General features: G+C 40.4%; 1 pseudogene; it reads left to right on the top strand.

Moving 5' to 3' along the window:
* The first annotated feature begins 11,144 nt into the window (after nt 1-11,144).
* Nucleotides 11,145-11,973, top strand: LOC123821856 (annotated as a pseudogene).
* Nucleotides 11,974-12,440: the final 467 nt, after the last annotated feature.

Below are 12,440 nucleotides of genomic sequence, written 5' to 3'. Positions count from 1 at the left end.
CGATTCCCAGTGTTTAGAACTCTGCATCTGAGAGGTTGGTTACCTCTTCATCACTTAGTTCTGTTTTTGGAGCTTTGATCTGTTCTTTCATTTGGGCCATATTTTTTGTCTCAGTGCTTCTGTTATATAGTAAGAGGCAGAGCCTGATATGTAATACTAGGTATTCACCAGGGTGGGGCAACCCATGTCACTGCATTGTAGCACTGTATATGGGGGAGGGGTCCAAAAGGGAACAATGCTGCTTGCTCAACTGTTGGCCAACTTTCAGTCACTTCCTCCACTACCCACAAGTAAATTGGGCCTTTCTGGTGCTGATTCCCAGGTATGTGGGCTTGTGTATGTTCCAGGACCCTGTGAATGTCTCCAACAAACTTTCCAGTGAGGCTGGGAGTTTCTCCCACTGCTGCAACCCCCACAGATTTTTACAGCTAGTGGTTTTATGACTTTATTTCCCTGCGCTGAAACCCTGGGTTGCGCAGTCTGTCTTGGTCCACAGTCGTTCCTCCCAGTTTCTCCGAACGCAACTGTAGGACCACCCGCTCCACCAGCAACTGCCTCGCCACAAGTCCTCTCCACCCTGGCTGCCTGTCTCCACCCCTTCTACTGATCTGGATGAATGTTTCTTCTTTAACTTCTTGGTTGTTGGACTTCCATACAGTTTGATTTCTGGCAGTTCTGGTTGGTGTTTGCTTTTTAATTTGTTATTGTCCTTTTGGTCATGCGAGGAAGCAAACCTATGCCTCCATCTTGGGCAGAAGTCCAGACCCAATGTGGTTGATTATAATCCTCCCAGAATATCAGCAGCCATTGTTTTGTAGATATCAATAAACTGATTTCAACATATATAGGGAGAAAAGGATCTAAAATCACCAAGATAATCTTGACAATGAAAGACAAAGTTGGAAGAGATCTACTAAAATATTTCAAGACATCAAAAAGTACACTAATTAAAACAGCAAATTTCCTACTTAGCACAAAGATAAGCCCAGAGATTAATGATGAGAATAGAGAGCCTAGACTGATGTTCAATAAAGATGTCAATACAATTTAATATGAGAAAGAAAGGTCTCCTTGATAAATGCTGCTCAAGCAACTAGATATTTATAGAGGAAAAAAATAATTGAAGTTAACTATTTTCTTACACTACAGACAAAATTTAATTCAAAAGAGATCACTGACCATAATTTGCAAACTAAAACTATAAAGTTTTTGAAGAAAATAAAACAATATTATTTTGACTTTGGGATAAACAAAAAAAATTCTTAAAGTACAAGAAGAACCAGCTATTAAATAATTCTATTATAAATTGGATTTCAGGAAAATTTACCTTTCTGTATGGATTTCTAGCACTACTTTTATTATTTTCAGGTCTTAACAAATGATGCTATAGGTGCCATCTTTGTTTTGTCTTTGTTCTGTGTTCATAGCCATAGCTAGGAGTCAGTGAGAAAGTTTCAGTATTCCATCTGTATTGTTTGGACTCTATTCTTTCCATTCTGCTCGGAAATTGGCCCTTTTTTCCTCTGAGGTCATATTCTTTCTTACAACAGCCTGCTCATGCTATCAACATTCTGCCTTGAAATATCGTTCTGCATTACTGCATTACCTGGGTTTTTAAAAAAATCTGGCAAAATTAGCTGAATCGGATTATTCATATTCCAAGGAAAAGAAAGCCAGATCAGCAATAAAATTGTTGTACATAAAAACTTATTTTAGTAAAATTTTAAAACACTTTTAGCCACACTAGATCAGCAATACTCCTTTCTAATTTTTTTTCAACAGGAAAAAGAACCTCTTTTCCCCCTCAAAGACTACTGGCTAAAATCTTAATGGACCAGTTTGGAAAAAAAGTTAAGGTTCAGCGTTGGCTGGTGTGGCTCAGTGGATGGAGTGCCGACCTGTGAACCAAAAGGTCACTTGTTCGATTCCCAGTCAGGGCACATGCTTGGGTTGTGGACCACATCCCCAGTAGGGGAAGCACGAGAGGCAAACACACATTGGTGTTTCTCTCCCTGTCTTTCTCCCTCCTTTCTCCTTTCCCTAAAAATAAGTAAAATCTTTTTAAAAAGTAAAGGTTCACAACCAGGCATTTATGTGATTTCACAGCATGAAATTCTAGGAAATAAAGACAGCAAAGACCTTGATATTCCTCCAATGGCCACACCTTTTTGTGCCAGTGCTGAAAAGAATGCCATGTATTCATGAGAATGAATCATCATTGTGGAACTTCTGCTATTCTCTGACCATTTTTATCCGTTCTAGTTGTTTTTAACTTCTAGTGTCTGAACACTAGGTAATCAACAAAAAGTACCTAGAGGCCCTCCTACCAGGAACCTTTTTTTGTTTTTAAATGACTGCGAAACACTGGCATTCCAGTCACCGAGCTGCAGTAACATAGCACATCCACCCACCCACGCTGCTCCGCCTGAATGGCTTCCCACCACGACACAGCTCGGCCTGCCAAGGCACAGGAATATGAAACTCACATTTCATCCCTCCCCTCTGTTCAGAACTCCCTTCAGATTCTTAAAAGCAAGAGACCTGCCACAGCAGATGCCATTCCAACATACATATTTCTGAAGCAAGTAGACTCTATATTTAGAGAGCATTTGAGATTTGAAATCATCACCCAAAATCATGGGTATGGCTTTTCTTCTTGGGCCCCTCTTAACTATAGTAGGTCATCTCTGAGAGCTGCACAAAGCATGTAAGAGAAAGCCAAAAAAACATGGTGTTTGGAGGGTAAAGAGATTAATGTGAAGGTAGAGCCAACCAATGAAATAAACAAGTGGGACAATCCTGAAACTTTATAGAAATCAGTATTAAATCAAGCAAATCTCTCTCAAAACCCACATTATAATACACAATTTAGTGAAAACAAAACCAGCTGAATTTCAGGATGGAGATTTTGTAATCTCACCTTGCCTTTTGCACATATCAAATATTGTGCTCTCTTTAATGCATTTTACTGGAACCAAACAAGGCTTTTTTCCTGAGGATATTTTATTTTTACTTAACACAGTAGCCACTGAGAAGAGCTGGTGATGGCTTGTGTATCAATGAGCTCACTCTGAATTCTTGAAGTCCCAATTTCCCATCATCTTATATATAGAAAACCCAGTTAGAGAGAAATATAGTGTGTGTCTCTTTATCTGGAATCAAAATATTCAGAGAAATAGAATAAGTTGACTAAGCTAAGCAATGATAACATTATTGAGGATGATGACCATGGAGCACTATTAGAGGACCTAAAATTCCTCTGATCCCTGAAAAAAATATGTTACAGGCATTTAATTTTAGTGTGAAGAGATGGTTGAAAATGTTCAAATTATTTGATAATTGGACATTTGTTTATTTAGTCAACAAATATCTATTCTTGGTTCAATGAGGGGCAATGGACAAAATTGTCCAAAAAGTAGAATCGAGATCAAGATCCTTATGGGAATTAATTAGATAGAACAAGACACAAAAGGAACTTGGCCCATGAACCTGACTCAGGTAGGCTGTAGACCTGGTTGCATCTTTTCTTAGCATAATCATCTGCAAACATGTTGAGTGGTTTCCTACCTCAACTGCTCATCTTGCTCTATTCATCCAAATGACTTCCTAACCATCAACACCTAATAAAATCCAAACCTTCCTTCTAACACACACTTCACTATAGAAGATTCTCATTTTATATTTGTTAAACTGAGTGCATGAGAACATGAAGTATTTTTCGTAACACATTTTTCAGTTAAGAAGATTCAAGAAATCATCAATGTAAAACCAGGATTTTTCACACACTTACATTTCAAGAGATAGCATCTGTGGCTCAGTGAATCAAGTACAGAGATTTTCTTTAGAATGGCTTCATCAGCTAGAGTGACCTTTCAAGCTCATTTTATCAAGCAGAATGACAATTCAAAGTCATGACCAGATTATCAAACAAGGTCATGCACTATATCTAGAATTTAATCAGATGTCTTCATATTTCTACGTGTTATGTATTTGTAAAATACAGCAAGTATATGAGATAAATACGTAAGAACTTATGGCAGTTTTAAAACAAAGTCACACATTTGTTGACACTCCTGCCATAGAAAAGAGGGGCCTAGATCCCCTCCCCTTGAATATGGATGGGGCTGGAGACTCTTCAACCAATCAAGTGGCAGTGACCTTTCCATGACTTCCGAGCTTAGATCACAAAAGGCCACACAGCTTCCGCCTTGCCTTTAGGAACACTTGGCTCCGAGTGCCCCAAGAATCTATGTAAGTCTGACTGCTCTGAAGTCATGTTGCCAGAGAGGCAACATGGAGGCACTCCAGAAGACAGTCCCTGTTCTACGCCCAGCCTCCCAGCCATCCCCCTAAAATACAAAACATGGCAGGGGAACCACCTGCAGACCATGTGTCCTGTTTCATAGTTTTGTGGGTCAGGAATGCAGCAAGGTTCCCTTGGATGGCCCTTCTGTTCCAGGTGGTGTTCGCAGAGGCCACTTGGTGGAGCAGAAGAACGAACCAATGGATTCCTGCCCAAATTCATCTCACAACATTGTGAGATATAGTTTTTTAAAAATTTAAGACACTGAGTTTTGGGTGTAGTTTGTTATGTAGCAATGTGTAGCTGGAACAAGACTCCTCTGCCAGCACTCCCTGGAAGAAAGGAGAAAAAAGCATAAGAATAGTTTATGTAGCTGCGGAATGGGGGTCTCATCTTCTCTAGGTATAAGAGTTGGGTGATGCATAACCTACACACGGGGATGTGGGCACCAAAAGCCACCAGACCACCCTGTTGGGAGGGTTACAATATAGGGGAACACATGACCCATCCATGTCATTAACAAGAACCCAGTCAGTGTTCTTGCCAAAATCCTCCACTCTAAAAAAGTTCAACTGCCAAAGAAGATATCCTTCAAAACTGCTTACACAGTCATAATTATTTCCGTGATGGTTAAGCATCTTTTAATTCTGTAACAATTTAGAATTAAATATGGAAACATAAATAAACAAAATCATAGTACTAATACTTGTTAAATGAATATTTCCATATTTTATATTTTATGTGCTTATGTACATAAGAACTTGGCTAATTAAAGTGACAGATCAGCCTCTTAATTCCAATTCAAAATGTATAATTTATCAATTAATTTACACTTGTGATTTCAAAATAAAATCTATACAGTATGAGTACATTTAAGAGAATTCAAGTTTCTCTGATACTGTGTTTTATTTATTTTTTTGTCACATAATTGATGTGCCAAATGAATTTATACTATTTGAATACATATCACTAAGTTTTTAAAAGGGGACAAACATTATTTGAAGCCAATATATTTTCTAATTTAAACTCCTTACACAATAGTTTCCTCTTGCCATAAATTTGTTAAGAGCTATTCTTATTCTTTCTTTCCTGGAGATTTAACTGAGCTGTCTAAGAAGTATGATGAAGGGCAAGAAGAAAAGGAACAAAGGTGAAGAAAAGTTTGTTAATTATTAATAATAGAGACAAACTCAGCAGTTTCTACACAAAAGAAAAGTCTGCCTTGAAAGCCACCCATCACCTGTCAGTGCTGAGCTGTTCATGGTGCTTTCTCTGCCACTCTGCTGCATCCAGATAGGTGACTGAGCACATTAAATGAGGGACATTGCAAACACTCAAGAATATTACCTGACATGAAAAAGGGACCTGTCAACCTATTACCAGATCTTCCCCTTTTAAGTAAAAATAATAATATAAATCCTTGGTCCTAGAATACAGAAGTCTTTTCCCTTTCACCTCCAGAGATAAAGAAGGAAAGAAATGAAATACATATGGAAGAATAAGAATAAGGAAATAAAGTTGTTCTTAGAGTCATCAGATCAGGTCTTGCTATTGAACGTAACATACTCTTCCCATATATTTCTAGAAATGTGCACATAGGGCAACAGCTTTGTCTCTGGTATTTATCTAGCATGTGCCTCTTTCTCCCTCTTATCTTTTGTATGTTCTTCAACCTATTTTCCTCTACACTTCAGCTCTCAATGGTTAGCTCAGGAACATTGTTCTAATGATACACTTAGATACACTTTTATTCTCTTTGGCTTAGAAAGCCAGAGACATCCACACTCAGTTTCACTTCTATAAGTCCAGACTCACATTGCTTAGACAACCAAGCTCAAAGTTTCCCCTCACCCAGCAGGGCGATAGTTACCCTATGTCACCAGCCTTCTTTTTTCATGTGTAGCTTAAATATTAATTTCCTTAGAAATCCTTTGACCTAATAACATTATCAGTGTGGTGGACTATGATTGTCTGACCAGGTCTCTTTTCTTCTCTTAGGGAATCACCCGCACACCATTAGGTGTCCATAGCAGGATTAGGCAGATATCTTCTTACCCCAATTCATTACTTTGGCCCAGTTGACTGGCCCAAGGCAGCACCTAATCTCCACTTGTGCTAATTAAGTCATTCTCCAGCTTACTTTCTAACTGGAACTGAGAAAACAAAAATAATCCTTCTTGTTATGGGTTGAACTGTGTAGCCTCTGGGACAACTGTAAGTGTACCAACATCTGCATCATGGGAGTGCTGGAAGGAGAAGAGAGAGAGCAAGAAATTCAAAACCTGTTTTTAAAAATCACAGAAAACTTCCCTAACTTGGTAAAGTAAATAGGCATACAAATCAAAAAAGCACAGAGAGTCCCAAACAAGATGAACTCAATCAGGCCCACATCAAGACACATCATAATTAAAATGCAAAAGGTTAAAGATAAAGAGAGAATCTTAAAAGCAGCTAGAGAAAAGCAGTTAGTTATCTACAGAGAGCTCCCATAAGATTTTCAGGTGACTTCTCAACAGAAATTTTGCAGGCCAGGAGGGATTCGCAAGAAATATCCAAAATGATAAAAAGCAAAGACCTACAACCAAGATTACTCTGCCTAGCAAAGCTATCATTTAGTAGAGTCTAGGGACATATAAAGAGCTTCCCAGACAAGAGAAAGCCAAAGGAGCTCATTACCACCAAACCAGTATTACCTGAAATGTTAAAGGGTCTTCTGTAAGAAGAAGGAGGAGGAGGAAGAGGAGGAGGAGGAGAAGAAAGTAAAAAACATAAACAATAAAATGGCAATAAATATATATATATCAACAATTGAATCTAAAAAAAAACAGAATAAACAAGCAGAAGAGAAAGAAAAGAGTATGTTATCTAGTTTTCTCAAATTTGTGAATTTTCCAGTTTTCTTCTGTTATTAATTTCTACTTTTATTCCATTATGGTCAGAAAAGATACTTTTGATGATTTCAAACTTTAAGAATTTATTGAGACTCATTTTATACTCTACCATATTGTCTATCCTGGAGAATGTTTAGGTGCATATAAACTCTGTATTCTGCTGGTTTGCAGTGGAGTGCTTTATATGTTACTTTTAGGTCTAGTTTGTCGATAGTATTATTCAAGTTTTCAACTCCCAATTTATCTTCTGTTTCATTGTCTATCCATTATAGAATGTAGAGTATAAAATTATCCAACTATTATTGTAGAGTGGTCTATTTCTCCCCTTCATCCTCTCAGTGTTTTCTTCATATATTTGGGGGTTCTGTTTTCAGGTGTATGTATGTTTATAATAACTATATCTGCTTAATAATGAAGCCTCTCTGTATCTATTCAGAAACTTAAAGGGATCACACCTTTTTCCAGATGCCTGGGTAATCTAATGACAGATTGGGTAGTCTTATGTTTTACAGTTTAAGTTAACATAATATTTGGAATATATACAGTAGTTGCTATAATGCAGGGAGAGTCTAGAAGCTTTTTACAGTTAATTAATTTACATAAAAGAATATAGAATTTTTTAAAACAGGATAAAAGAATGATTAAGACAGTGGAATAGATTTCTAATCAAATTTGAAATGAAAATCACTTCTAGAAACCCCTGAGAACTTCTTTGTTTTTGAAAGCATTACCATATGCAATGTATACATATATACACACAGAAAAGATTCTTTGTAAAAGGCACCACTTGCAGTAAATAAATTTTATTTATGTAAATGCTTGTCACAATGCTCTTAGTACTTTTGTAATCCAAAAGGTGAATGTTCTATAAAGCATTTTAAAGTACATGCCCTACTTCCCTATCATGAAAAGTAATTTTATCCAGTTCCAGGCAGCAACTAAAAAACAACTGCACTCTGTTCCTTTGCTGCTTCTTTACAGTGTCCTCTTGTGCAATTGATCCCGTGCCCAGGTGTGAGAGCTGCTGTTTCTTTAAGACTTTAAGGAATGTGGAAGATTAATTCCCTGTGCTTTTGATGCCTGTCAGACAATTTTAATAGGCAAGTAAAGAAGCCTGAATGAGTTGGAGAATTTTTAAATAATAAGACAAAGTTAAACAGTATAAAACAGCTTTTTAAAAAACAAATGAAAATAAATGTCCTGTTTGATGTTTAAGTATGGACTATATTCTGGTGCTGCAAATAGGTGGAAACAGTCCCCAGGTGCACAGAGGGGATAGATCATCCATAAATATGCATTGGCTAGACGTGCTTTTACTTACTGCACCTGCTTCATCCATAATTCCTCCATTTGGAAATGCACGGTTCTCTCCTGGGAACAGTGAGGGAATGAGGCCAGATATAGTGAGTAGCCTAATTCTTCCCTTGTCTTTTACCATCTCTCTCAACACACACACACACACACACACACACACACACACACTCACTCACTCACCATTTCTAATTAGCTCTCGTCGCAGTAATTAATTGCTCGAGAAATGGAGCAGGGGGTGGAGGCTGGGACTTTCATTACCAGTCTTGGGGCTGGGCAGGGAAGTGGGAGTGGGTCAGTCTGGCAAAGGAACAAGTGGGTTGATCTGAGGAGGACGCAGGTGGCCTGGATCCTCCAGGGCTCTGCTGAGCCGTGGCTGACCTGCCAGAGAGCAGATAGATGTAGAGAGCACCAGCTCAGACGGTCTGAAGGGGGCAGGGGAGAGGCAGGGACTGGCCAAGCCTGTATAGGCGACATGGACATTTATATAATGCTTTACAGTTCATGAATGATCATCATCTTCACTCCACTGTTATGTTTAAGCAAATGAATGATCTAGGAGGCAGATATTTTTATTCCCAGATAACATACTTATCCCCACTTATTTTCATAGATGACGAAACAGAAGCTTGACTTGGATCAGTGTTCATAAGGCTACAGCTGTAACCCAAACCTGCATCACAGGGTGCCTCTTCAGCTTGTATGGTTTAGAATATGAGCAGCAAATGGGCCTGGCCCATGAGCTGTGGGTGAAAACACAATGCTGCAATGCAAGCTTTCCAAGAAGGCTGGAACTGAGTGTATGGTGGAAGTGGATCCTAAGAGGTCTGGCTGGGCTTGTAAACTGTTTTCAAGAATTTTTAACTCATCCTGAAGAAAATGGGAAGACTTCGTTCAAGTTTCTGTTTTAAAATGCGGATCAGCATACCATGGCTCATAGGCCAAATCAAGTCCACTGCCTATTTTGTGACTAGTTGAATTACATCTACACCTATTTACTTACATATTGTCCCTGGCCGAGCTTATGCTGTAACAGTAGATCTGAAGAGTTGCAAAAGAAAGCACAGGGCTCGCAAAGGCCAAAGTCATTATGACCTGGCTCTTTTCAGAAGACGTTGGCCAATCTCTCTCTTAGAAAGACCACTCTGGCTGTTGATTAGAGGGAACCAAGGTGAGAGGCTCTAGGCCCAGCCGGGAGGCTACCTCAAAAGTCTCAGTGAGAGATGCCAAGAGTATAAAGTTGGTCTGGGGTGTTGGCAATGAGGGGAAGTGCACAGGTTTAAAATGCTGAGGTGAAGACTTGAAAAGATTTGGAGATTGGATATGTGACTTGAGGAGGTAAAAAGATAAGATTAATGCCAATGACGGTATTAGATTTTTTTTTTTTTAGTGGTAATTGAAGATACAGAATTAGATGCTGTATCTTGGGGTGAGAATGAAGAGTGAGAGAAGAGGCCCCAAGAAAGACCCTTTTAAAATGTAGGTGGTAACCCTGTCTGCTGTGGCTCAGTGGATTAAGCATCATACTGCAAACCAAAGGGTTGCTGGTTTGATTCCCAGTCAGGGCACATGCCTGGATTATGGGGCAGATCCCCTGTTGGGGCATGAGAGGCAACCTATCCATGTTTCTCACACATTAATGTTTTTCTCGCTCTCTTTCTCTCTCCCTTCCTTTCTCTCTAAAAATAAATAAATAAAATCTTTAATAATAATAAAAGCATAGATAGATAAAGGCTGGTTGGGGAGAAGTACTCAGAGAAGACATGGAAGAAGCTCTGGGTAGGTGAGAGGATCACCAAAGGGCAGTTGTCAAAGACACTGCTGCACAGAAGTGAGGATTCAAAACTTGGATTTTTGAAGAAGGAGCAGCTTCTGCTTCAAGACAATGAGACACATCAGACTCTGGCAGCTGAGGGCTGACCGGTGCAGAATGTGCAGAGGGGCAGGCACAGCATTTTCAAAATGCTTTGATTCCAGAGAGGGAGAGATAGCAAGGTGGCTGAAGGAAGACCTGCAATTGAGTGAGTTTCATTTTTTCATTCTTTGTTTGTTTTTTTTCCAATAAAGTAATTCTGTGGTCAAGCTTAAATAATGAGGAGGAAGAATCTAAAGGGAGAAGCCAAAGAGGCAGGTGCAAGTGAGGCTAACCAATGGAGGACGGCGGCTGAGGAGGCAGGACGGGAAAATCCAGAGCAAGTGGAAAACAGGCTCATCCGTTGAGAGCCATAGAATCAGGTCATGGAAAAGAGAAAGGTAACTAGGGAAATCCAGAATTGCCAGGCAACACTAAATGTCCAGCTGAAGATCTGTGCATTGTATGACTTGCTCCGCCACTGTGAATGGTTTGAATACAAAACTAAACACGAAATTTCAGCAGTAGAAGTTACAACAACTAAGAAGTCCAGCTGTGAGAAGTGCTATCTAAAGACATCTGTCCTTCTACTCCTGTGAGTATTTGAACTTCTGGCCTTGAATCAGATGAGAGTTCCTAAAGACTACACATGTGGACCACAGAGACTCAGCTGCTCCTAGAAGTGTCTTCACTGAGTTTCAATTCATTTTCCTGGTCTTTCCAAGCTACCTAGACAGGGGTTCATAGGGTGATGTTCTGGGTTGCAACTCACAGGGAAAACTTCACGATGTCTGGAGCCCTTGGTGTCCTGCAGATTAAGAAGGGGGAAGTCCTTGAATTCCTCATAGCAAGAACTCACTTAAGTGTCACCAACCTTGACTCCCAAATGGAACAGCACATCTACAAAAGGAAAAGTGACAGCATCTACATCAAATCTGAAGGGAACCTGGGAAAAGCTGCTAGCAACTCATGCTGCTGTTGCCCATTAATAATCAGGCTGGGGTCAGTGTCACATCCTCCAGGAATTCTGGCCCATGGGTTGTGCTGAAGTTTGCTGCTGCCACTGGACTCGCTCCTGTTGCTGACCGCTTCTGTCCTGGAAACTTCACTAACTAGACTCAGGCAGCCTCCCGGGAGCCAAGACATCTGGATATTATTGATCCCAGGGCTGCCTGTCGTTGCTCCCTATAACAGACTCTCCTCTGAGCTAGGTGGACTCACTCAGTGCCTCTGATGTGGCAGGTGCTGGCCGGGGAAGTTCCACATGTGCGTGGCACCATCTCCCTTGAGCACCCGTGGGAGGTCATGTCTGATCTCTACTTCTACAGAGATCTGGAAGAGACTAAAATGAAGAGCAGGCCGCTGCTAAAAAGGCTGTGACCAAGGGGGAATTTCAGGGTCAATGCACAGCTCCAGCTCCTGGATTCTCTGCTCCTCAGCCCGAAGCCACAAGTTCCACTGCCCGTGTGCAGACGCCCTCCACCCCTACACACACAGTGGTTTCCTCCTGGAGCCTGCAGCACTCAGCTGCCGCTGAAGATGGGTCTGCAGCCCCCGCTGCTCAGGGCGCTGAGTGGGTAGCAATGGCCACTGGGGGTGGGGGTGGGGGGTCTTAGCTGTTCTTCTATGAGCTTTTAAGCAGAAAATGCAAATAAGGTTGATGAAAAATAAAGTTTCTAAATTTTTTTTTCTGATTTCTAGTCTATATATTTAAGTAAGTCTGATGATGTCTAGAGCAGTGGTCCCCAAACTTTTTGGCACCAGGGGCAGGTTTCATGGAAGACAATTTTTCCACAGACTGATGCAGGGGGAGCAGGACGAGGAGCTCAGGCAGTACTGTGAGCAAAACTTGGGTGCTCACCCCACCCCGCTCACCTTTTGTGGTGCAGCCCAGTTCCTAACAGGCCACAGACTGGTACTGGTCCGTGACCACAGGTTGGGGACCCCTGGTCTAGAGGATTTATAGGGGAGGCTCTAGGAGTATCTTTACATGCAAGTGAGAGGAGCTAGATCTCACTGGAAACACATCTTAAGAGACAAGAGAATCAGTGTAGTAACATCTTCAATATTGACACAAGAGAAG

The sequence above is a fragment of the Phyllostomus hastatus genome, unplaced genomic scaffold (assembly GCF_019186645.2).
Source record: "Phyllostomus hastatus isolate PE091 unplaced genomic scaffold, TTU_PhHast_1.1 phas_contig_40, whole genome shotgun sequence".
NCBI lineage: Eukaryota > Metazoa > Chordata > Mammalia > Chiroptera > Phyllostomidae > Phyllostomus > Phyllostomus hastatus.
The sequence above is the reverse complement of the archived record's forward strand: the minus strand, read 5'-3'. Positions and strand labels throughout refer to the sequence as shown.